Below are 22,772 nucleotides of genomic sequence, written 5' to 3'. Positions count from 1 at the left end.
ATCAGGATTACTTCCCTTCAGTGTTGGAATATGTCCAGCAGTGTCATCAGCTCTAAGCTCAGTTTGTTTGTTTAGTGAAATGTCCATTTATTATGCCATACCTCTGTCTTTTCTGTGCATATATTTGTGCTTCTTCAGATATTTTGTTATACCATGCCTGAGGAAGAGACCTAAGAAGTCCTGAAAGCTTGCTTTGTAACATCGTTTATTTTATTATTTTTGTTAGCCATTAAAAGGTATCGTAACTACAAGATTATCTTGTTTTTTCCTACTGAGAGCAATCTTATTTTTTTTTAATTAGCTAACAAGTAGAGATGAGCGAACATTTCAATGTTCGGTTCGGAAATGTTCATAGAATATTTAGACATTCACCGAACATTTCTGAACACCATACTGTTCAATGGGGGTGGGGGGACAAAAAAAAGCATATGCAACACCTTCACTCTGGCCCAAAAGCTGCCAAAACACATCAAATTAAGGGTAGACACCAGGAAAGTGGCATCAATATACCCAGAGTACAAGTACTATATTTATTATTACTATTGCAGCGACATTTATTCCGTGGTGCTTTGCATGTGAAAAGGGGTCACCGACTGGTACAAGAGGAGAGAGGACCCTGCCTGCGAGGGCGCACAAGCAATCTGCAAGGGATGGTTGAGGATACAGTAGGTCAGGGTACAGCTGGTCGTGCAAAAGTACACTCGAGTGAGGGTTACCACATATTGTACGCTTGTCAGAAGAAGTGGATCTTCAGCTTCCTTTTCAAGGTTTCCATGGTAGGCGACAGTCTGATGTGTTGGGGTACAGCGTTATCACAGTAGGGGGAGATGCATGGAACAAATCTGCTGAGAGCCTAAATCACGGTAAGCTTCCAAGAGCTCACAAGTGAGCAGATAAACCCCTGCACCGATTAATATGAAGGCGAAAGGCTTCTAATGACTGCAGGAGTGGGAGGAATCAGACGCTGCGGTCTTCTGGCTCCTCTCTTGGACGGTAAACCCATAACACCTCGCAAGTTTCAACACAATGGTCACAAGTTAGACAGCAGTGGTGGTCGGTCTCCTACACAACGAGCTAACTCCATGATGATAGAGGACAACATCTGCAAGTAGTTTGTATGTTCTCCCCGTGTTTGTGGGGGTTTCCTTTAGGTTCTCCGGTTACCTCCTCAGTAAAAAAGCAGCCATACAGCAGTATTCACAGTTCAAAAAATTAGGGACTGACACCACCATTTGCGTGGCCAACAGTTTGGAGATGGTGGAGTTCGACCTCTTAGCTTTGTCATGTGTGGGAGGAAACAATCTTTTACGTGACCACAAATGCGGGACTGAGGGCTGGCTGTGGTGCTGATAGAGGGCGGAGTATGGTGAAACGGACAAACTGCTGGACCGTGAGTGAGGTGCAAGCACAGATGTAACGGTGGATTGAGAAACGTGGTGTGCTCAGTGAAACAAACACAGCAGGCATGTCTGCTTCTGATACAGCTGACAGGCTCTCTTTTAGCCTGACTGGAGCCTGTACAGAACTAGAAGTTCTTCGGTGGGAGACCTGCGTGACAATACTTGCCGGGGTAACGGAGGAGGGGGAAGAAGCAGTTGATGCGGTTGATGGGGCAGCTGATGGTTGTTGAGGTCCGCATTTTAGCGCGGTAAGATTACCAGCGTAACACATGTTGTGTGCGCATGTGAAGGTTCATGCATGTAGTAGTCAAATTATTAGCACTTTTTCCCTCTACTGAGTTTTCTCTTTCCCCATGACGGCACCACGGAGAGAGGGGATCCCTCCTTCAAGGACAGGAAACCTACAGATAAAAAGGGCGGCACCTCTCTCTGGCATCAGTTGGTTTCCTCTCCTTGACGGGGACCTACAGATGAAAAGAAAGAAAGTGAAAAAAACTAAGATAATGTAATGCACACGCCCGGGCTGAGCGGCATGTGCGTGTGATTCCACTGGACCGTGCCGGAGAGTGAATGCCTGGAGGGGCGTAACTAGGTATTCACCCGATCCGACCAGGGTCACACGACGGCATACGACGGCAGTGCACCAAGGAGGAACCGAGCAGAGGGACCAGGTGCTACTCCAGGACAGACCCCGGACACGGCTGTTGACCCACACAGGGGAATACAGGAACAGACTGGTTAGGCTGGCACACAGACTGGTGGGTATAGGCTGGCACGACTGGTATGCAGGCAGGCGAGTATGCAGGCAGGTGGGTACAGGCAAGCACGGCTAGAGTGCAGACAGGGAGGCACTAGCAGGTAGGAACACAGGCGGGATATGACCCAGTACACACTGGGACTCAGGAACAGAACCACAGATGTGGCGGACAAACACAGCAGAGTAAGGCCGCCCAGAGCGGTGAGCGAGAGTAGAGCAGGACGAGGCCGTCTGGAGCGGTGAGCGAGAGTAGAGCAGGACGAGGCCGCCTGGAGCGGTGAGCAAGAGTAGAGCAGGACGAGGCCGCCTGGAGCGGTGAGCAAGAGTAGAGCAGGACGAGGCCGCCTGGAGCGGTGAGCAAGAGTAGAGCAGGACGAGGCCGCCTGGAGCGGTGAGCAAGAGTAGAGCAGGACGAGGCCGCCTGGAGCGGTGAGCAAGAGTAGAGCAGGACGAGGCCGCCTGGAGCGGTGAGCAAGAGTAGAGCAGGACGAGGCCGCCTGGAGCGGTGAGCAAGAGTAGAGCAGGACGAGGCCGCCTGGAGCGGTGAGCAAGAGTAGAGCAGGACGAGGCCGCCTGGAGCGGTGAGCAAGAGTAGAGCAGGACGAGGCCGCCTGGAGCGGTGAGCAAGAGTAGAGCAGGACGAGGCCGCCTGGAGCGGTGAGCAAGAGTAGAGCAGGACGAGGCCGCCCGGAGCGGTGAGCAAGAGTAGAGCAGGACGAGGCCGCCCGGAGCGGTGAGCAAGAGTAGAGCAGGACGAGGCCGCCCGGAGCGGTGAGCAAGAGTAGAGCAGGACGAGGCCGCCCGGAGCGGTGAGCAAGAGTAGAGCAAGACTGCCGGAGCAGTGAGCAAAAGGGTCAGAGCGGAGCAAGGCGGAGCAGGCTAGAACCGCCGGAGCGGTGAGCAAGGCGGAGCAGGCTAGAACCGCCGGAGCGGTGAGCAAGGCGGAGCAGGCTAGAACCGCCGGAGCGGTGAGCAAGGCGGAGCAGGCTAGAACCGCCGGAGCGGTGAGCAAGGCGGAGCAGGCTAGAACCGCCGGAGCGGTGAGCAAGGCGGAGCAGGCTAGAACCGCCGGAGCGGTGAGCAAGGCAGAGCAGGGGGGACAGGGCTCTGTTCACACGGAACAGACAGGAAGGGAAAGGCAGAACCAGATACCCACAGGGTACTTGCAGTGAAGTAGCGAGTGGACCACAAACTCACAAACGGGAGTACAGTGACAACGAGCAGGAGTTAGGTACGAGTTCAGACTCTGCAGAAAAAGGAAAGGTACGGACATAGAGAAACACAGGAAACAGGCTAGAAGAATATACAGACAAGAACAGACACAGTAGCAAGATACAGGAGCGGGTCTAGGTATGCAGCCCCTAGAAGGCGGGAGGAACAGGCCAGGAGCGTGTACAGACAGGCCTGGAAATACAGCCTCCAGGAAGGGCAGACAAGCAAACACAGAAAGGGACCTGGCACATTCAGAGTGAAAGAGCACACTTGATGAAACACAATGCTCAGGCATGGGTTAATTGGAGCAGCTGGGTTAAATACCAGGTGACAGACAGCAATAGGCTGAGGACGCACAAAGGGTGTGTCTGCAGCAGGTACAAAAAGCAGGAAGTGATCGGGCGCCACCCTTAAGCAGCAGAAAGAGAAGCAAACAGACAGCATGGAGGGAAGCCAGAGAGATATTCTGGATTGGAGATCAAGTGCGCGCTCTTGCACAGTGGGAGATGGACCACTATGCAAAGACGCCGCCAGGTATGTTACAGTACCCCCCCCCTTACGCCCCCTCTTCTTCAGGCCTGCCAGAATCTTCCGCAGGGAATTCAAGGGCCAATCCTTCACTTCAAGGAGATCACTTCCACTGTCCACCGGAAAAACTGGTCTCCTCTGGGTAGCTAGGATGCTACCTCCTATCCAGCCATCCTCAGCAACAGACGAAATGGGTGGAGTACCAGGAACAGCACACAAGGAAGTCTCTCTCCATATATTTTCAGGTGGCACCCCAGAGGGTACAGGAGACAACTGGAAGTCCTCCACCGGGTTGGAGGGGAGCAGAGACTTGGGGGTATTCTCTGCTTCGAGGTACATCTCGTCAAACTCACAGGAAGAAATAGACGGGTTATCAGGTACAGGGTGAGAAAAAGTCACTGTCTCTTTGTTATCTGATGGTACCCCGGAGGATTCAGGAAACAACTGGAGGTCCTCCGCCGGGTCAGAGGGGTGTAGAGACTCATGGGTAACCTCTGCTTCAGAGTACACTACGTCGGACTCACTGGACGAAGCAAGCGAGGTATCAGATCCAGGATATAGGAAAGTCTCTGTCCATTCACCACCAGGTGGCACCCCGAAGGGTTCTGGAGACAACTGGAGGTCCTCTGCCTGGTCGGAGGGGTGTAGAGACTCGGGAGTAACCTCTGCTTCGGAGTACACTAGGTTGGACTCACTGGACGAAGCGAGCGAGGTATCAGGTAGAGAGTATAGGAGAGTCTCTGTCCTTTCGCTACCAGGTAGCACCCCGAAGGGTTCTGGAGACAACTGGAGGTCCTCCGCCTGGTCGGAGGGGTGTAGAGACTCGGGGGTAACTACCACTTTGGGGTACCCATTGTCAGGCTCACAGGACGGAGTTGACAAAGTATCGAGTACCGGGTGTAGAGAAGTCTCTCTCCATTTGTCATCGAGTGGTATCCCGGAGGATTCAGGAGGCAACAGGGGGTCCTCCGCCAGGTAGTAGAGGTGCACAGACTCGGAGGTAATCACAGCTTCGGTGCATCCTTGGACATGCACACTGGTTAAAGTGGGTGAAGTATCTGACGCCGGGTGCAGGAAGTTCTGTGTGGAGTCTGGATGGGCAGAAGTCTCTTCGGGCAGGAGAACTGGTGCACTACCCACGCACATTACCCGTTGGGGCTTCTCCGGGATACAGGGAGATGAAGCTTCAGTAGGGACTTCAAGGTTGGGGTCAGGAGGTCTTAGGGAGGACAGACCCTGGCGTGACGGCTTGTCTCTACGTCTAGCACGTCTGGACTGCCTCTTGAGGTTGGAAGAAGTATTGCGGAGAGCGTAGTCACCCTGTGAGGATTCTGGATGGGCAGTAGTCTCATTGGGCTGGAGGACTATTGCGCTACCCACACACATTACCCATCGGGGCTGCTCTGGGATATTGGGAAGTGAAGCTTCAGCAGGAGTCTCCGGGTTAGGTTCATCGAAGACCATTAGAAAGGCCACCAGGAAGGCCATTATGTCCAGGACGATAGGATCCTGTGCGTCCCATAGGGGGGTGATCCAATTCAAGGCATCACCCGCTAGGTAAGACATCATGAATCCCACCTTAGCCCGATCTGTGGGAAAACATAGAGGGTAGAACTTGAAGTGTAGCATGCATTGCTCCACAAATGCACGACTCTGTCTTGGATCCCCATAGTAACGTGGCGGATCCGCAGGAACGAGAGCTGATAGATCCATCTGGACGGGTGCGTAATTCGCCTGGAACTCAGCTAGAGAAAAAAAAAATTATTTACTTTTAATGCACGTATTCGCTGGAAAACGTCTCAGAGAGCGAAGGCCGTGGGGCTCAACGGGAACCATGGCCTGAGCATGCTGTAATGCACACGCCCAGGCTGAGCGGCGTGTGCGTGTGATTCCACTGGACCGTGCCGGAGAGTGAATGCCTGGAGGGGCGTAACTAGGTATTCACCCGATCCGACCAGGGTCGCACGACGGCATACAACGCCAGTGCACCAAGGAGGAACCGAGCAGCGGGACCAGGTGCTACTCCAGGACAGACCCTGGACACGGCTGTTGACCCACACAGGGGAATACAGGAACAGACTGGTTAGGCTGGCACACAGACTGGTTGGTATAGGCTGGCACGACTGGTATGCAGGCAGGCGGGTATGCAGGCAGGGTGGTACAGGCAAGCACGACTAGAGTGCAAACAGGGAGGCACTAGCAGGTAGGAACACAGGCGGGATAGGACCCAGTACACACTGGGACTCAGGAACAGAACCACAGATGTGGCGGACAAACACAGCAGAGTAAGGCCGCCCAGAGTGGTGAGCGAGAGTAGAGCAGGACGAGGCCGCCTAGAGCGGTGAGCGAGAGTAGAGCAGGACGAGGCCGCCTGGAGCGGTGAGCAAGAGTAGAGCAGGACGAGGCCGCGTGGAGCGGTGAGCAAGAGTAGAGCAGGACGAGGCCGCCTGGAGCGGTGAGCAAGAGTAGAGCAGGACGAGGCCGCCTGGAGCGGTGAGCAAGAGTAGAGCAGGACGAGGCCGCCTGGAGCGGTGAGCAAGAGTAGAGCAGGACGAGGCCGCCTGGAGCGGTGAGCAAGAGTAGAGCAGGACGAGGCCGCCTGGAGCGGTGAGCAAGAGTAGAGCAGGACGAGGCCGCCTGGAGCGGTGAGCAAGAGTAGAGCAAGACTGCCGGAGCAGTGAGCAAAAGGGTCAGAGCGGAGCAAGGCTGCCGGAGCAGTGAGCAAGGCAGAGCAGGGGGGACAGGGCTCTGTTCACACGGAACAGACAGGAAGGGAAAGGCAGAACCAGATACCCACAGGGTACTTGCAGTGAAGTAGCGAATGGACCACAAACTCACAAACGGGAGTACAGTGACAACGAGCAGGAGTTAGGTACGAGTTCAGACTCTGCAGAAAAAGGAAAGGTACGGACATAGAGAAACACAGGAAGCAGGCTAGAAGAATATACAGACAAGAACAGACACAGTAGCAAGATACAGGAGCGGGTCTAGGTATGCAGCCCCTAGAAGGCGGGAGGAACAGGCCAGGAGCGTGTACAGACAGGCCTGGAAATACAGCCTCCAGGAAGGGCAGACAAGCAAACACAGAAAGGGACCTGGCACATTCAGAGTGAAAGAGCACACTTGATGAAACACAATGCTCAGGCATGGGTTAATTGGAGCAGCTGGGTTAAATACCAGGTGACAGACAGCAATAGGCTGAGGACGCACAAGGGGCGTGCCTGCACCAGGTACGAAAAGCAGGAAGTGATCGTGCGCCGCCCTTAAGCAGCAGAAAGAGAAGCAAACAGACAGCATGGAGGGAAGCCAGAGAGATATTCTGGATTGGAGATCAAGTGCGCGCTCTTGCACAGTGGGAGATGGACCACTATGCAAAGACGCCGCCAGGTATGTTACAGATAAAAGAAAAGATGGACTTACCAGGCCCCGCCAGACCGGTTCAGGCAGCGGGGGTTCCCTGCCTCGGCTGGTGCGGTGTCCTGTAGCGCCACCGCTGGGGTCAGTGGGCCTCTAGGGTGGCAGGGAGCCGCGACGCAGGGATTGGACTGCCGCTGTCTCCAGTGGCGTCGGGGCCCAGGTTGGTAAGTATGGCGGGGCTTCCGGGGCTCAGGTTGGTGAGTAGGCCTGAGCTCTGGGGCCCAGGTCCGATGCTTGCCTGGGCTTCCGCGGCGCAGGAGGTACTCCCCTCTGACGCGGCTGGAGCGTGCTCCAGGAGTAACGCGTGCCGCCGGTCCCTCTGGGAGCGGCGTTTGAACGCGCGCACGGGAAACCGAGGGACGGCGCGCACGAAGGGGGAAGGCGCCCCCCACGCTGAAGGTGTACAGCAGTGGCCTAGCCGGGGGGGGGCGCACCTCATGACTCAGAGGTGGCAGGCCAAAGGGGGGACGGACCCCTATAGAGATTAAATTGCCAGGGAAGCACAGGGGAAGTGCTTCCTGGCAGGCTCTGGCACTCTTCAGCGATGAGCGAGCAGGAGCTACAGGAGGTGCAGCCCCTGCACCCCCCACTCACCATCACCTCAGAGACGCGGGAAGCGTACAAAAGGACCCTCCAGTGACCCTTCACGCCAACACAGCCAAGGTGACGGCGGGAGCGGACGGTCTGGCAGGTCTTCACAACGTGGCAAGGACTCCAGCGTTGCTTCAACCTCGAAGAAAGACCCAGCTACTGGGACAGGTTCCTGTTCAAATCCGGTATTCCCTCTTACAACTTGTCAGTAAGTGATCTTCGTGAAAGCTCACTTGTAACCCAGGACCCCCCTCTCTTTTCTTCTCAGGGAAGGAAGAGTACGGGCAAGTTCAAGCACAGGGCCTGCGCACTTAGCGCAGAGGATCTGCCCACTACGTGGCAAAAAAGACTGTGCAACTCATGCATCGAACAGACAATCTGTGAGGAGACCCCTAAGTTCGCTTCAGAACTCAGATCCCTGATTAAGTCTCAGGTTGAGGATACCTATAAGTCCCTGCAGAAGGGGGCGGGGGAGAAACAAGGGAAAACCAGACACCTATCCCCGGTGTCAGAATCTAGTAGTTCAGACGAGGAGGGGGTAGTCTCCGATTCATCCTGCTCATCGTCTTCGTCATCTTTGGGGGATGGGGGTCGTAGCTGTTTCCCCATAGATGGAACTGATAGCTTGATTAAAGCGGTTAGGTCCACTATGGGGTTCGTAGATCCTCGCCCTAAAAAATCAGTCCAGGATATAATGTTTAGTGGCCTGGAGCAGAAGAAAAGGAGATCCTTCCCTCTTAATGATAAAGTACACTCTCTGATTAAGAGGGAATGGAAAAAAGCAGAAAGGAAAGGATTGTTATCGCCCAAAAGGAAATGCCTCTTCGAGGACCCAGTATGCTCCTTCTGGGGGAAGGTGCCTAAAATAGATGTAGCGATAGCCAAGGCCTCTAAAAAATTTCCCTGCCATTCGAGGACATGGGGGTGCTGAAAGACCCAATGGACAAAACCGACTCCTTTCTGAAAGGAGCTTGGGAGGCGGCAGGAGGGGGGCTAAAACCCGCAGTAGCAGCCACATGCACAGCCAGATCTTTAATGATCTGGCTGGATCAGCTAGAAACGCAATTAAAAAGTAAAACATCAAGGGATAACATAATAGGCTCCATCCCAATAATGAAGGGCGCAGCAGCTTTTCTAACTGACCCCTCAGCCGACTCCGTCAGACTGGCAGCCAGGGCTGGGAGTTTTTCTAACGCAGCTAGACGGGCCCTCTGGCTCAAATGCTGGCCGGGCGACCCCCAAACAAAGTCTAGGCTGTGCTCCATCCCTTGTGAGGGGGAGTTCCTATTCGGATCTACCCTGGACGATATCCTGGACAAAGCCGGGGATAATAAAAAACGCTTCCCGGTCCTCTCCGGTACTTCATTTAGGAAATCCTTTCGGAGCAGGAAATTCATGCGGAGAAAACCCCCCAAGGACCAGGATAGGTGGGAGGACAGGAGACAAAAAAAGGCCAAGGGGTTTATATTTAACAGGCCCCCCAGTGACAATAGGAAACCCGCCCAATGAAAGGCAGCCCCAGGTGGGGGGGGGGGGGGGGCTACTCCATTTCCTCCCGGCCGGGGAAAAAATATCAGACAGTCGTTGGATTTTAGGCCTGATAAAATCAGGACTAAGATTCCAGTTCCTCTTCATTCCCCGTCCAAATTTCGTTATAACCCCCGTGAGGTCTTCAGGGGCAGAACTGGCTCTAGAACAGGAGGTTCTAGGTTTAGTAGGCAAAGCAGTCCTCCAGGAAGTCCCAGCTCAGGAGGAAGGCGAAGGATTCTACTCCCCTCTGTTCCTCAGGAAAAAAACGGACGGAACATTCAGGACTATTGTGAACCTAAAAAAATTGAACAGATTTCTAAAGGTACAATCGTTCAAGATGGAATCAATAAAAACATCCGTGAAATTGTTGTTCCCGGGCTGTTTTATGGTCGTCCTGGATCTGAAGGACGCCTATTATCATGTCCCCATACACAGAGACTACCGAAAATTCCTGAGAGTTGCGATACCGCTGAAGGGCATAATCAAACACTACCAATATGCGGCTCTCCCCTTCGGGTTAGCGATAGCCCCAAGGGTCTTCACAAAGATAGTGGCAGAGGTTATGGCCCATCTGAGGGAGCAGAACATCCTAATAATCCCGTACCTGGACGATCTGCTTATAATAGGCAACTCGTTCGACCATTGCAAGGACCATCTAGCAAGAGTCATGGGTTCCTTGACAAATTTAGGCTGGCTTCTGAATCTAAAAAAATCCAGGTTGGAGCCAGATCAAGTGCAGGAGTACTTGGGCATCCTATTAGATTCAAGGAATCAGGAATGCCGTCTCCCGGCAGGGAAAATCCAGAGCATGATGGCCCGAGTATCCCACGTAAAGGACCATCCCTACATGACACTGCGGGGTGCAGTGTCCCTCCTAGGTTCCATGACTGCCTACATCCCGGGGTCCGCTGGGCTCAGTTGCACACCAGGGTCTTAAAATGGGAAATCTTGGGGGTGGAAAGGTCACTAAGAGGGCAATTAGAAGGTCGGCTGACTTTATCATCAAAAACCTTGCTTTCCCTGACATGGTGGACAGAGGGGGACAATTTAGCCAGGGGCATTCCATGGACAATATCAGTGTCACAGGTCCTAACGACAGATGCAAGCCCCAAGGGGTGGGGGACTCATCTAAACGACCAGGTAGCTCAGGGAGTCTGGTCAAAGGATTCGGAAGGGGTATCTAACAACATGAGGGAACTCCTGGCGGTAAAATATGCCCTCTTAGAATTCTTAAACACTCTACGGGGGCATCCTGTAAGAGTTTTTTCGGACAACAAGGTAGTGGTGGCATACTTAAACACCAGGGGGGGACCCGGTCCCATTCTCTTCTACAAGTGTCAAGTTTTATCCTCCAGGTAGCAGAGAACAATCTAGAGTCACGGCAGACTTCCTGAGCAGGACCCAGCTGAAACAGGGCAGGTGGGAGCTGAATCAACTAGTGTTCAACCAAATCTCGAGGGCTTGGGGAAACCCCTCCATAGACCTATTCGCCAACTGGCGGAACAAAAAAGTGGACATGTTCTGTTCAATCGACCCCAAGGGGAACCCAGCAGCACTAGATGCCTTCTCAATCCCATGGAACCACCAGCTAGCGTATGCCTTTCCTCCGATTGTTCTCATTCCTGCGGTTCTGAGGAAAATCAGGGAAGACGAGGCAAACATAATTCTGGTCGCCCCCTTCTGGCCGAAGAGGCCTTGGTTTTCCTGGCAGAGGATAATGTCCACCACCGACCCCTGGGTCCTTGCGGAAGTTCCGGATCTCCTGTCTCAGGGACCGGTCCTTCACCCTCAGGTAGCAAACCTGCACCTGACAGCCTGGATTTTGAGAGGGCGCTGTTAAGGGATAGAGGGTTTTCCCCCAATTTAATCTCCACCCTACTGCAGAGTAGGAAACTCGTAACCACCAGACTCTACGGTAAAACCTGGAAAAAATTCCTCTCATTCACGGGTTCGAAAGTATTAGGGGAGGCCCCCATTACTGCCATGTTGGAGTTCCTTCAAAAAGGGTTGGAGCGGGGGTTGGCCACAAGCCCTCTAAAGGTTCAGGTAGCGGCACTGGGAGCCCTATATAACTGCGACCTGGCCAGGGATAGGTGGATCTCCAGATTCATCAGGGCATCTCATAGGTCCAGGCCCATCCCCTCCCAGAATGCTCCTCCTTGGGACTTAAATTTAGTTCTGTCAGACCTGACCAAACGTCCCTTTGAGCCTCTAGCGGATGCATCTCTAGTAGCCCTCACATCGGCACGTAGGTTTAGCGACATACAAGCCTTATCAGCGGGGCCCCCCTTTTAGCAAATTCTGGAGGACAGGGTGACACTTAGGACTGACCCAGCATACCTTCCTAAGGTGGAATCACTTTTCCACAGGTCGCAGGAGGTCACCCTCCCTTCCTTTTGCTCAAACCCAAAAAACAAGGGGGAAGAAGCCCTTCACACATTAGATGTCAGGAGGTGCATCATCCAGTGCTTAGAGGCCACACGGGAGTGTAGGAAGGATAGGGCTCTTTTTGTGTGCTTCCAGGGATCTTGGAAGGGACGGAAGGCCTCCAAGAGTACACTGGCAAGGTGGAGAAGGGACGTCATCTCCCTGGCTTACTCCTCAAGCGGGGAGTCCGCGGCAGAAGATTTAAAGGATCACTCGACTAGGGCAGTAGCAGCCTCCTGGGCGGAGAAAGCTGGGGCTTCAATCGAGCAGATATGTAGAGCTGCTACCTGGTCTTCCCCTTCTACATTCTTTAAGCACTATCAGTTGGATCTAACCTCTTCCTCGGACCTTACCTTTGGCAGAGGGGTTCTGGAAGCCGTGGTCCCTCCCTAATCAGCACTTCTCTGCAAATTTCTCCGTGGTGCCGTCATGGGGAAAGAGAAAGACGTAGTTACTTACCGGTAACGGGATTTCTTGGAACCCATGACGACACCCGTACATTCCCTCCCTTCACACATGGGTGTGCACATTTATTTATTACTTATGCTTAGTCACAGGGTGTGTCTGGCAAGCTCCTTTTAAGATGTTAAAATTTGTGTTACTAACCTGGCGGTCCTCTCTGTGCTCTGTAAACAACTGATGCGAGAGAGAGGTGCCGCCCTTTTTATCTTTAGGTTTCCTGTCCTTCAAGGGCGGATCCCCTCTCTCTGTGGTGCCGTCATGGGTTCCGAGAAATCCCGTTACCGGTGAGTAACTACGTCTTTTTATCGCAAATTTTGCAGATAACGTGATCTGGCTCATCCTTTGCGGTCTCAAAAAAAAAAAAAAGCCCAGTCTAGGCAACCTTTGCCGCCCCTGCGAGCTGCAGACCCGCGACCGCGCCGGTCACTGCCACAGTTGTCGCGAAGGATGCAGTGCTCCTCGTGTTTGCATTACTTTGTGTCTGCGCCATAGGATGCAATGTAACCTCCTCGTCTTCCTCCTCCACCTCCTCAGATGAACTACTCAGCAGCGTGACTCTGGGTTCACACCACATTGTGTAACGGGTCTGGGAGGCGGAACCTCTGAGCTACTATACAAGGGGGCGGTCCTTGTAAGGGAGCGGGTGGCGACCAGGGAAGACGGGCAGGAAGTCACAGCAGGTGACCGGGACAGTCTCTGAGTGAACGGGCTGGAGGTCACGGCAAGTGACCGGGGCAGTCTCTGGATGAACGGGCAGATGGTCACGGCAAGTGACCGGGGCAGTCTCTGAATGAACGGGCAGATGGTCACGGCAAGTGACCGGGGCAGTCTCTGAATGAACGGGCAGATGGTCACGGCAAGTGACCGGGGCAGTCTCTGGATGAACGGGCAGATGGTCACGGCGAGTGACCGGGGCAGTCTCTGGGTAAAGGGTTGGTACGACCTGTGGCGGCTGATGATAGACGTGAGCTCCCAGGTGAGCAGGCGAGAGTCTCTGGATGAACGGGTGGTCACAGCATGTGACGGCGGAGCCTCCAGGAAGACCAACAGACAGGCGGCAGATGAGCGCTCCCAGGTGAGCGGGCAGAAGTCTCTGGACAGGCGGGTGGTCACAGCACGTGACGGCAGAGCCTCCAGGTAGGCTAGCAGACAGGCAGCAGATGAGCGCTCCCAGGTGAGCGGGCAGGAGTCACTGGACAGGCAGGTGGTCACAGCACGTGACGGCGGAGCCTCCAGGTAGGCTAGCAGGCAGGTAGCAGATGTGTGCTCCCAGGTGAGCAGGCAAGCTGGTCCATAGACAGACTGACAGGAGTTGGAAGGCAGACAGTCGGACCTCAGGCAAGCAGGCAGGTGGCTGAAGTGCGCTCCCAGGTGAGCGGACAGGCTGGTCCTTAGACAGACTGACAGGAGTAGTAAGGCAGACCGTCGGACCTCAGACTAGCAGGCAGGTAGCAGATAATCAGGCAGGAATAAGACAGCAAGCTGGCAGGAATCTGGCAGGTAACTGGCAACGGGACCTGAGGGCTGAAGCAGAGTAGTGAACAGTGCAACAACATTGCTCGGGCACCTCCATTTTGGAGGAGGTGCCTTATATATGGTGAAGTCCTCCGGCCATTGGCCGGGGAGTCCTTAGGACGGCGCGCGCGGCCCCTTTAAGAGGGAGGGAGAGCGCGCGCGCGCGCCCTAAGCACAGTGGCCGGGAAGGAGCGCGCGCTGCAGCAGAGCGGGAGGATGCCGGGCACGGAGCAGAGAGGTGAGGGGAACAGCGTCCCTGCCTAGCAGAGGGCAGGGACGCCGGCGCTACAGTACTCCCCCCCCCCCCCCCCCCCCTTCAGGCCCCCCCTTTTTTAGGCCAGACAGAAATTTAGCTAGGATAAGAGGGGCATGGATGTTCTCCCGGGGCTCCCACGTTCTCTCCTCAGGACCAAACCCCTTCCAATCTACTAGAAAAAAGGTCTTTCCTCTTACCCTTTTGGTGGCAAGAATGTTCTCTACCTCAAACTCGTCCTCAGCAGAAACCGGAGCAGGAGGCGTACCTGTAGACTTGGAAAAAGAGTTAAGTACCACAGGTTTGAGGAGAGATACATGGAAGGAGTTAGGGATCCGTAAGTTGGCCGGGAGTTTCAATTTATAGGCCACCGGGTTGATCTGACTGATGACCTCCAGAGGACCGATGAACCGAGGCCCTAACTTGTAAGAAGGTATCTTGAGTCGGACATATTTAGATGAGAGCCAGACTTTATCTCCAGGACGAAATTGTGGAGGATCCAGGCGTTTTTTGTCAGCGTGTCTTTTCATCCGTTCGGACGACTGAAGGAGTGCGGATCGGGTACTCTCCCAAATGGAGGAAAATTTGCTAACGAGAGATTCCGCAGCCGGGTTGTCCACAGAGGTGGAGACAGGAAAAGGAATCCGAGGATGCTGACCGAAGACTACAAAAAACGGGGATTTGGAGGAGGATTCGCTCTCGTGATTGTTAGAAGAGAACTCGGCCCATGGTGGGAGATCCACCCAGTCTGAATGATGGGCATTAACGAAGTGCCGGAGGTAACTGGTCAGGTTCTGATTGATCCGCTCCACTTGACCATTGGACTGTGGGTGGTAAGCGGAAGAGAAGTCCAGGGTGACGTCTAGCAGTTTACAAGTGGCTCTCCAGAAACGTGAGGTGAACTGTACCCCACGATCCGACACGATGTGGAGGGGCAGGCCATGAAGACGGAAGATGTGGCGGATAAAGTCTTTAGCCAGCTCGGGTGCAGACGGGAGGGCTGGCAGGGGAATAAAGTGAGCCATCTTGGAAAAGCGATCAGCGACCACCCAAATGACCGTACAACCGGCGGAGACGGGGAGATCAGTTATGAAGTCCATAGCAATATGCTGCCAGGGGGCAGCAGGCACAGGAAGCGGAAGGAGGCGACCGGCTGGCAGGTGTCTCGGGACTTTGTTGCGGGCGCAGGACACACAGGCAGAAACAAAGTCTATTACGTCCTTGTGCAGGGTAGGCCACCAGTAGTGCCGGGCAATAAGCTGGAGGGTCTTTTTCTGACCGGCGTGGCCAGCTAGTTTAGACGAATGGCCCCAGTGTAGGATCTTCTTCCGATCAGGTACTGAAACAAACGTCTTACCGGGAGGGAGACGATTTAGACTCACGGGAGCCACCTGCATTACTCTGGCGGGATCGATGATATGTTTAGGTTCTTCCTTGAGATCGGACACCAGAAAGGATCGGGACAAGGCGTCTGCTTTGACGTTTTTGTCAGCCGGGCAAAAATGAAGAACAAAATCAAAGCGAGCAAAAAACAAGGACCACCGGGCTTGGCGCGGGTTAAGTCTCTGGGCATGCTGGGGGTAAGCCAAGTTCTTGTGGTCAGTGTAAATTATTACCGGGTGAAGAGCCCCCTCGAGTAGGTAACGCCACTCCTCCAACGCCAGCTTGATGGCCAATAACTCTCGGTCTCCTATGGAATAGTTGCGCTCAGAAGAGGAGAAGAGTTTGGAGAAGAAGCCACAAGTTACCATTCTCCCGGAAGATGATTTTTGAGTAAGTACCGCTCCGGCTCCAGAGGAGGAGGCGTCAACTTCCAGGAAGAACTGCTTGTTGCCGTCCGGGCGATGCAGCACCGGGGCGGAAGAGAAGGCCTGTTTTAGGGAAAGAAAGGCCTCCTCTGCTTCGGGCGGCCACTCTTTGGGATTAGTACCCTTACGGGTGAGCGCGGAAATTGGGGCAGTCCGGGAAGAGAAGTGTGGTATGAAGAGGCGGTAGTAGTTAGCGAAGCCCAGGAATCGCTGAATGGCCTTAAACCCCTCCGGTCGAGGCCATTTCTCGATGGCAGACAGTTTCTCTGGATCCATTCGTAGGCCGGTCTGAGAAATAATGTAGCCCAAAAACGGAAGCGAGGTCTGCTCAAAGAGGCACTTCTCGTATTTAGCGAAGAGGTGATTCTGCCTGAGCCTGAGCAGAACCTGACGAACGTCCCTCCGGTGAGTCTGGAGATCCGGAGAGAAGACCAAGATGTCGTCCAGGTACACCACTACGCAGGAGTAGAGAAGGTCCCGGAAGATGTCATTGACCAACTCTTGAAAGACGGCAGGAGCATTACAGAGACCAAAGGGCATTACCAGATATTCATAGTGGCCGTCCCGGGTGTTGAATGCCGTCTTCCATTCATCCCCCTGACGGATACGGACCAGGTTGTACGCCCCACGGAGGTCCAGTTTGGTGAAGATTCTAGCCCCCCTCAGACGATCAAATAACTCCGGAATGAGCGGAAGGGGGTACTTATTCTTCACCGTGATCTGGTTAAGGCCTCTATAGTCTATACAGGGACGGAGAGAGCCGTCCTTCTTTTTGACGAAAAAGAAGCCTGCTCCCGCCGGGGAGGTAGATTTCCGGATGAATCCCCTGGCCAGATTCTCCTCAATATATTCGGACATCGACCGGGTCTCAGCGGCGGATAATGGATAAATACGCCCACGGGGAGGAGTAGTACCAGGTAACAGGTCGATAGGGCAGTCGTATGGTCTATGAGGGGGTAGTGTCTCTGCTTCCTTTTTATTAAAGACATCAGCATAAGACCAATAAGGAATCGGAAGTCCAGGTAGATTAGCTGGGGTAGGAGAAGGAGGGACGGGATGGACGGGAACCAGACAGGTCTTATGGCAGTCCTGTACCCAGCGAAGGACTTCTCCGGTCTGCCAGTCAAGCACGGGTGCATGTCTCTGGAGCCAAGGTAGGCCTAGCAAGAGGGCGTGGGAGAGTCCAGGCAGAACATGAAAGGAGATACTCTCAGAATGCAGCATTCCCACCTGCAGAGTAATGGATTCGGTGATGAGTTGGATGGGGCGTGGTAAGAGACCCCCATCCACGGCAGCAACAGACAAGGGTACAGCCAGAGGTTTGGTGGGGATGCGGTATTTCTCTACCAGGGACTATGAAATAAGATTCCCGGCTGCTCCAGAGTCAAGTTGGGCTAGTTCGAAATAACGGTTCTCCCCGCAGACGATTGAGACTGACAACAGCAGAGATGGAGAGGATTTATTCTTGTCTAGGTCGACCTCTCTGAGCGAACCTAGACACAGGCGTTTCCCGACCTCTCCGGGCAGGTACGGATCCGGTGCTCCTCACTGCCACAGTAGAAGCAGCTCCCCTCGGCACGGCGTAAGTCCTGACGGGTTTTGACCATCTTGGTCTGGTCGACCTGCATAGGCTCAGGAAAGTGTACCTGGGTAGAGACGGAGGGAGTGACGGGTTTCTGAAAAGTAGGAGCTAGACGTGGTAACCTCCTCTCACGGGTGACCTCTTTGGCACGCTCCTGGAACCGTAGGTCAATCCGGGTGGCAAGAGTTATTAGGTCATCGAGAGTGGTAGGGATGTCCCGACCGGCAAGTTCATCTTTAATACGGCCGGACAGACCCTCCCAGAAGACGGATACCAGAGCGTCGTTATCCCAGGCCAGCTCCGAGGCAAGGGTACGGAACCGTATGGCATATTGGCCCACGGTGAGACTTCCCTGACGGAGGCGTAGCAGTGATGATGCAGATGAGGTCTTCCGTCCGGGTTCGTCGAAGACTTTCCGGAAAGCCGTGAGAAAAGCAGGCAAGTTGGACACCAGGGGGTCTCCTCTCTCCCATAGAGGATTTAGCCAGGCCAGGGCCTCCCCGGTGAGATGGGACATGATGAATGCAATTTTGGCTCGGTCGGAGTTAAACTGGTGGGACAATAGTTCAAAGTGCAGGGTGCACTGATTTATGAAGCCCCGAGCCTGGGCGGAGTCGCCTCCGAAGCGAGGAGGTGCAGAAAGCCGGGGTCCGGGGTAGGATACCATGGTATCAGTGGGCAGCGGAGCTGCCGGATTGCGAGACATGGCACTGGCGGAGGTTGCTGGTGGAGCAGTCAGAGTGTCCAGGCGAGTATTGACATTCCGCAGGTGACCCAGGATGGACTCCTGTTGGGACCTTTGATGGGACAGTTCATGACACAGGTCCGAGAGCGAGGGAGCTTGGGTGCCACCGGGTTCCATGGCCCGAGCAAACTGTAATGGGTCTGGGAGGCGGAACCTCTGAGCTACTATACAAGGGGGCGGTCCTTGTAAGGGAGCGGGTGGCGACCAGGGAAGACGGGCAGGAAGTCACAGCAGGTGACCGGGACAGTCTCTGAGTGAACGGGCTGGAGGTCACGGCAAGTGACCGGGGCAGTCTCTGGATGAACGGGCAGATGGTCACGGCAAGTGACCGGGGCAGTCTCTGAATGAACGGGCAGATGGTCACGGCAAGTGACCGGGGCAGTCTCTGAATGAACGGGCAGATGGTCACGGCAAGTGACCGGGGCAGTCTCTGGATGAACGGGCAGATGGTCACGGCGAGTGACCGGGGCAGTCTCTGGGTAAAGGGTTGGTACGACCTGTGGCGGCTGATGATAGACGTGAGCTCCCAGGTGAGCAGGCGAGAGTCTCTGGATGAACGGGTGGTCACAGCATGTGACGGCGGAGCCTCCAGGAAGACCAACAGACAGGCGGCAGATGAGCGCTCCCAGGTGAGCGGGCAGAAGTCTCTGGACAGGCGGGTGGTCACAGCACGTGACGGCAGAGCCTCCAGGTAGGCTAGCAGACAGGCAGCAGATGAGCGCTCCCAGGTGAGCGGGCAGGAGTCACTGGACAGGCAGGTGGTCACAGCACGTGACGGCGGAGCCTCCAGGTAGGCTAGCAGGCAGGTAGCAGATGTGTGCTCCCAGGTGAGCAGGCAAGCTGGTCCATAGACAGACTGACAGGAGTTGGAAGGCAGACCGTCGGACCTCAGGCAAGCAGGCAGGTGGCTGAAGTGCGCTCCCAGGTGAGCGGACAGGCTGGTCCTTAGACAGACTGACAGGAGTAGTAAGGCAGACCATCGGACCTCAGACTAGCAGGCAGGTAGCAGATAATCAGGCAGGAATAAGACAGCAAGCTGGCAGGTATCTGGCAGGTAACTGGCAACGGGACCTGAGGGCTGAAGCAGAGTAGTGAACAGTGCAACAACATTGCTCGGGCACCTCCATTTTGGAGGAGGTGCCTTATATATGGTGAAGTCCTCCGGCCATTGGCCGGGGACTCCTTAGGACGGCGCGCGCGGCCCCTTTAAGAGGGAGGGAGAGCGCGCGCGCCCTAAGCACAGTGGCCGGGAAGGAGCGCGCGCTGCAGCAGAGCGGGAGGAGGACGCCGGGCACGGAGCAGAGAGGTGAGGGGAACAGCGTCCCTGCCTAGCAGAGGGCAGGGACGCCGGCGCTACACATTGGATGAACAACCTCATCATCCCATGTGCTATCCCATTCCTCACCTTCAGAGTCACCCTCCTCCTCTTCTTGCCCCCACCGCACAGTACAGTCGAGGGTCAAGGAACTACTGTTACTCAACTCACCCCCCCCCCCCCCCGAATTATATACTAATTTTAAGTTTATCAGGTCTGTGTACCCCTTTTGTGGAGAACAATATCTGCACCAAAAAATTTATTTCACTAGAGTATAACTATTGTAAAGGAGACCAAAACCTCTTCGAATACAGCCAACCCAGCACATGCAGATCCAATCAGGAGTGTTCACATTTCCCTAAATTAGGGCCTAACACCACCGAAGAGGCATCAATTTCACTACAGTAGAAATTGTAGAATTAGGAAGGACACCTCTTCCCCTACAGCCAACCCAGTAGATGGAGATCTAATCAGGATTCCCCACATTTCCAAAAATTAGGGCCTAAAACCTGCAGCAAGAGCAGGCACACAACCCACATCACAGACGCAATTCCGCAAAATCAATGCAGCACACTAAAAACTACAACATCGCCTACTCTGTACATTCTGCAGTTATGGTGCAAAAGTCCTTGGAGATCCATGACTTGTTCATCTTAGGCGGTCAACACTTTCATGGGACAGCCGGCTGCGCTTATCCGTCGGGACACGACCAGCAGCGCTTAAGACACGTTCTGAGGGAATGCTGGCTGTCGGGCATGATAAAATCTCCAAGGCGTGACAAGCGAGCTCAGGCCATTGATCCATTTTTGAATACCAAAATGTAAAAGGGTTAAAATCCTCCCTGATGGTATTCATATTGAGCTCTAGATACTCCTCCACCATCCTCTCCAGTCGTTTACCATGTGTCAAACTTGTATTCTGTTGTGCTGGTGCATGAGCTGGTCTAAAAAATGTGTGAAAGGACTCACAGAAATTGCTTCTGCCACTTACGCTGCTGCTGCTAATGTTTTGGCGTTGACAAACTGATGTGCTGGAGGTTGAAAGACTACAGCTGCGACACACACTGTATGCCTCACTCCTATCTTGGGGAAAACCTCTATTAAGATTGCTTAAAAGCTTGTTTCGAAACTCCAACATTAGCAGGTCCCTTTCCAGGGCGGGAAGCATCTGGCAAAATTTAGTCTTATAACGTGGATCTAACAAGAGTGGCAACCCAGTAGTCAGCATTATTTCGAATCCTAACTATACGGGAATCATGTTGCATATAGTGCATCAAGAAGGCACTCGTATGTCAGGCTCTTCCAGGTGGTCCAAAGCCAGGCTCTGTTGCTGGCTGCATAACACTGATGCTTTTTTCCTCCGTCCCCTCCTGCAAACCACGTTCACCTCTTCCTCCTCCATTTGTTCCTTGCACCTTCACTAACAGTATGTCTGGTGTCACCAAACCCCTCGATCGCAGCAATCCACCGTCACTTGGCATCCGCCTGTGTGACGATAGTCTGGAACTTTGAGACATTCTTATCCCTTCCGCATCCTCCTCTTCTTCTGGGACAACCACGTCGTGCTGCACACTATTCAAATTCTGCTCCAGCATGTGTATGACCGGAATAGTGATGCTGATGATGGCATCGTCAGCGCTAACTATTTTAACCCCTTTCCGACCTTGTCAGTAATAGTACGTAGCTGTGCCCTGGGACTTATGGACCAGCTACGTATTATTAAGTGCGCTGCGATCGCGCCCGCACACAAGCGGTGCAGGGCGATCGCCGCCGGGTGTCAGCTGATAGCACCGGGTGTCAGCTGTGACAATGTGCTGGGAGCGGTCCTGCACAGCTCCCGGCACATTAACCCCCGCAATGCTGCGATCGAAGTCGATCGCAGCATTGCGGTGGCAAGGGGGGAGGTGATCGGTATACTCACCTCTCCTGCCGGCGTCCAGCAATGTCTGTGGCGGCTTCCGGATGTTGCCATGACGACCCGATGTCATCATGACAACATCCGGGTCACCAGGAGGCAGGACGTTCCTTTGGTCATGCGCAGTGCGCGACCAAAGTAATGTCTCCCCCGTGTGCAGCGCTGACAGGCTGCATGGCATAGGGAGCTGCTGCTCTCTATGCCATGCAGCCGATCAGGCTGCAAAAAGTGAAAGTCCCATAGTGGGACAAAGTGTAAAAGTAAAAAAAAAAAAAAAAAAAAGTAGACAATTGAAAAAAAAAAAAAAAAAATTATAAAAATATATATAAAAAGAAAAAAATAATCCCCCCCAAATAAAAATATTATGGGTTCAATATATTTATTTATTATGGGAAAAAAACAAAACAATGAAAGTACACATATTTGGTATCGCCGGGTCCGGAACGACATGACCTATAAAACTGTCCCACTAGTTAACCCCTTCAGTGAACACAGTAAAAAGAAAAAAAAAAAAAAACAAAGCAAAAAACAATGATTTATCATACCGCCAAACAAAAAATGGAATAACATGCGATCAAAAAGACGAATGTAAACTGTGCAGAAGGGTGCAGAGGTCCTTAATCTGTTCCCACTCTGTAAACGTGATATGCCCCACCTCCGTGCTGCGTTGGCACAGGCTATACGACATGACATACTGCGTCAGGGCTCGTTGCTGCTGCCACAGTCGCTGCAACATGTGCAGAGTGGAATTCCACCGCGTTGGCACATCACTATCAACCTGTTAACTGTCATGGAGAAAGACCTCTGTATCAATGCAAGTTGATGACATGAGGGGTGCGAACGGCGGAAGTGAGCACACAGCTTCCGGACTTTCTGAAGCAGCTCATCCAGGCCGGGATAGTGGCGGAGAAATCGCTGTACCACCAGGTTGAGGACGTGAGCCATGCAAAGCACGTGTGTGGGTTCGCCTTGGCGTAGAGCCGCAAACAGGTTGGCACCGTTATCGTACATGGCCTTCCCTGGCTCCAGGTTCAGCGGAGACAGCTATTGCTGAAACTGAGCCTGGAGAGCGGTCCACAACTCTTCAGCTGTATGACTGCGATCTTCAAGGCATATTAATTTGAAGACTGCCTGATTGCTGTGCTGCGCAGTATGGAGGTGGTGTGAATTTGCTCTGCACTGTTGGAACGCGTGTCTCGTTAAGGCAGAGGTTGATTGCCAAGTGAAGCACAGTGGATGGTACATGCAATTTAGCAAATGGAGTTAGGGATTTAGTCAGGATTGATGGAGTCCTTAATGCTGAAAAATACAGGCAG

At 53.7% G+C, this 22,772-nt stretch overlaps 1 protein-coding gene across 4 annotated transcripts in view; it reads left to right on the top strand.

The window, feature by feature from the left end:
- Positions 1-22,772, top strand: part of LOC141273527 (uncharacterized protein C8orf76-like) — a 71,888-nt gene that overhangs the window by 33,290 nt on the left and 15,826 nt on the right. The window lies entirely within an intron of this gene.

The sequence above is a fragment of the Phyllobates terribilis genome, unplaced genomic scaffold, assembly GCF_046119375.1.
Source record: "Phyllobates terribilis strain yellow unplaced genomic scaffold, ASM4611937v1 Scaffold_5__5_contigs__length_657084704, whole genome shotgun sequence".
Classification (NCBI taxonomy): domain Eukaryota; kingdom Metazoa; phylum Chordata; class Amphibia; order Anura; family Dendrobatidae; genus Phyllobates; species Phyllobates terribilis.
This window is presented reverse-complemented; position numbering and strand designations above follow the sequence as displayed.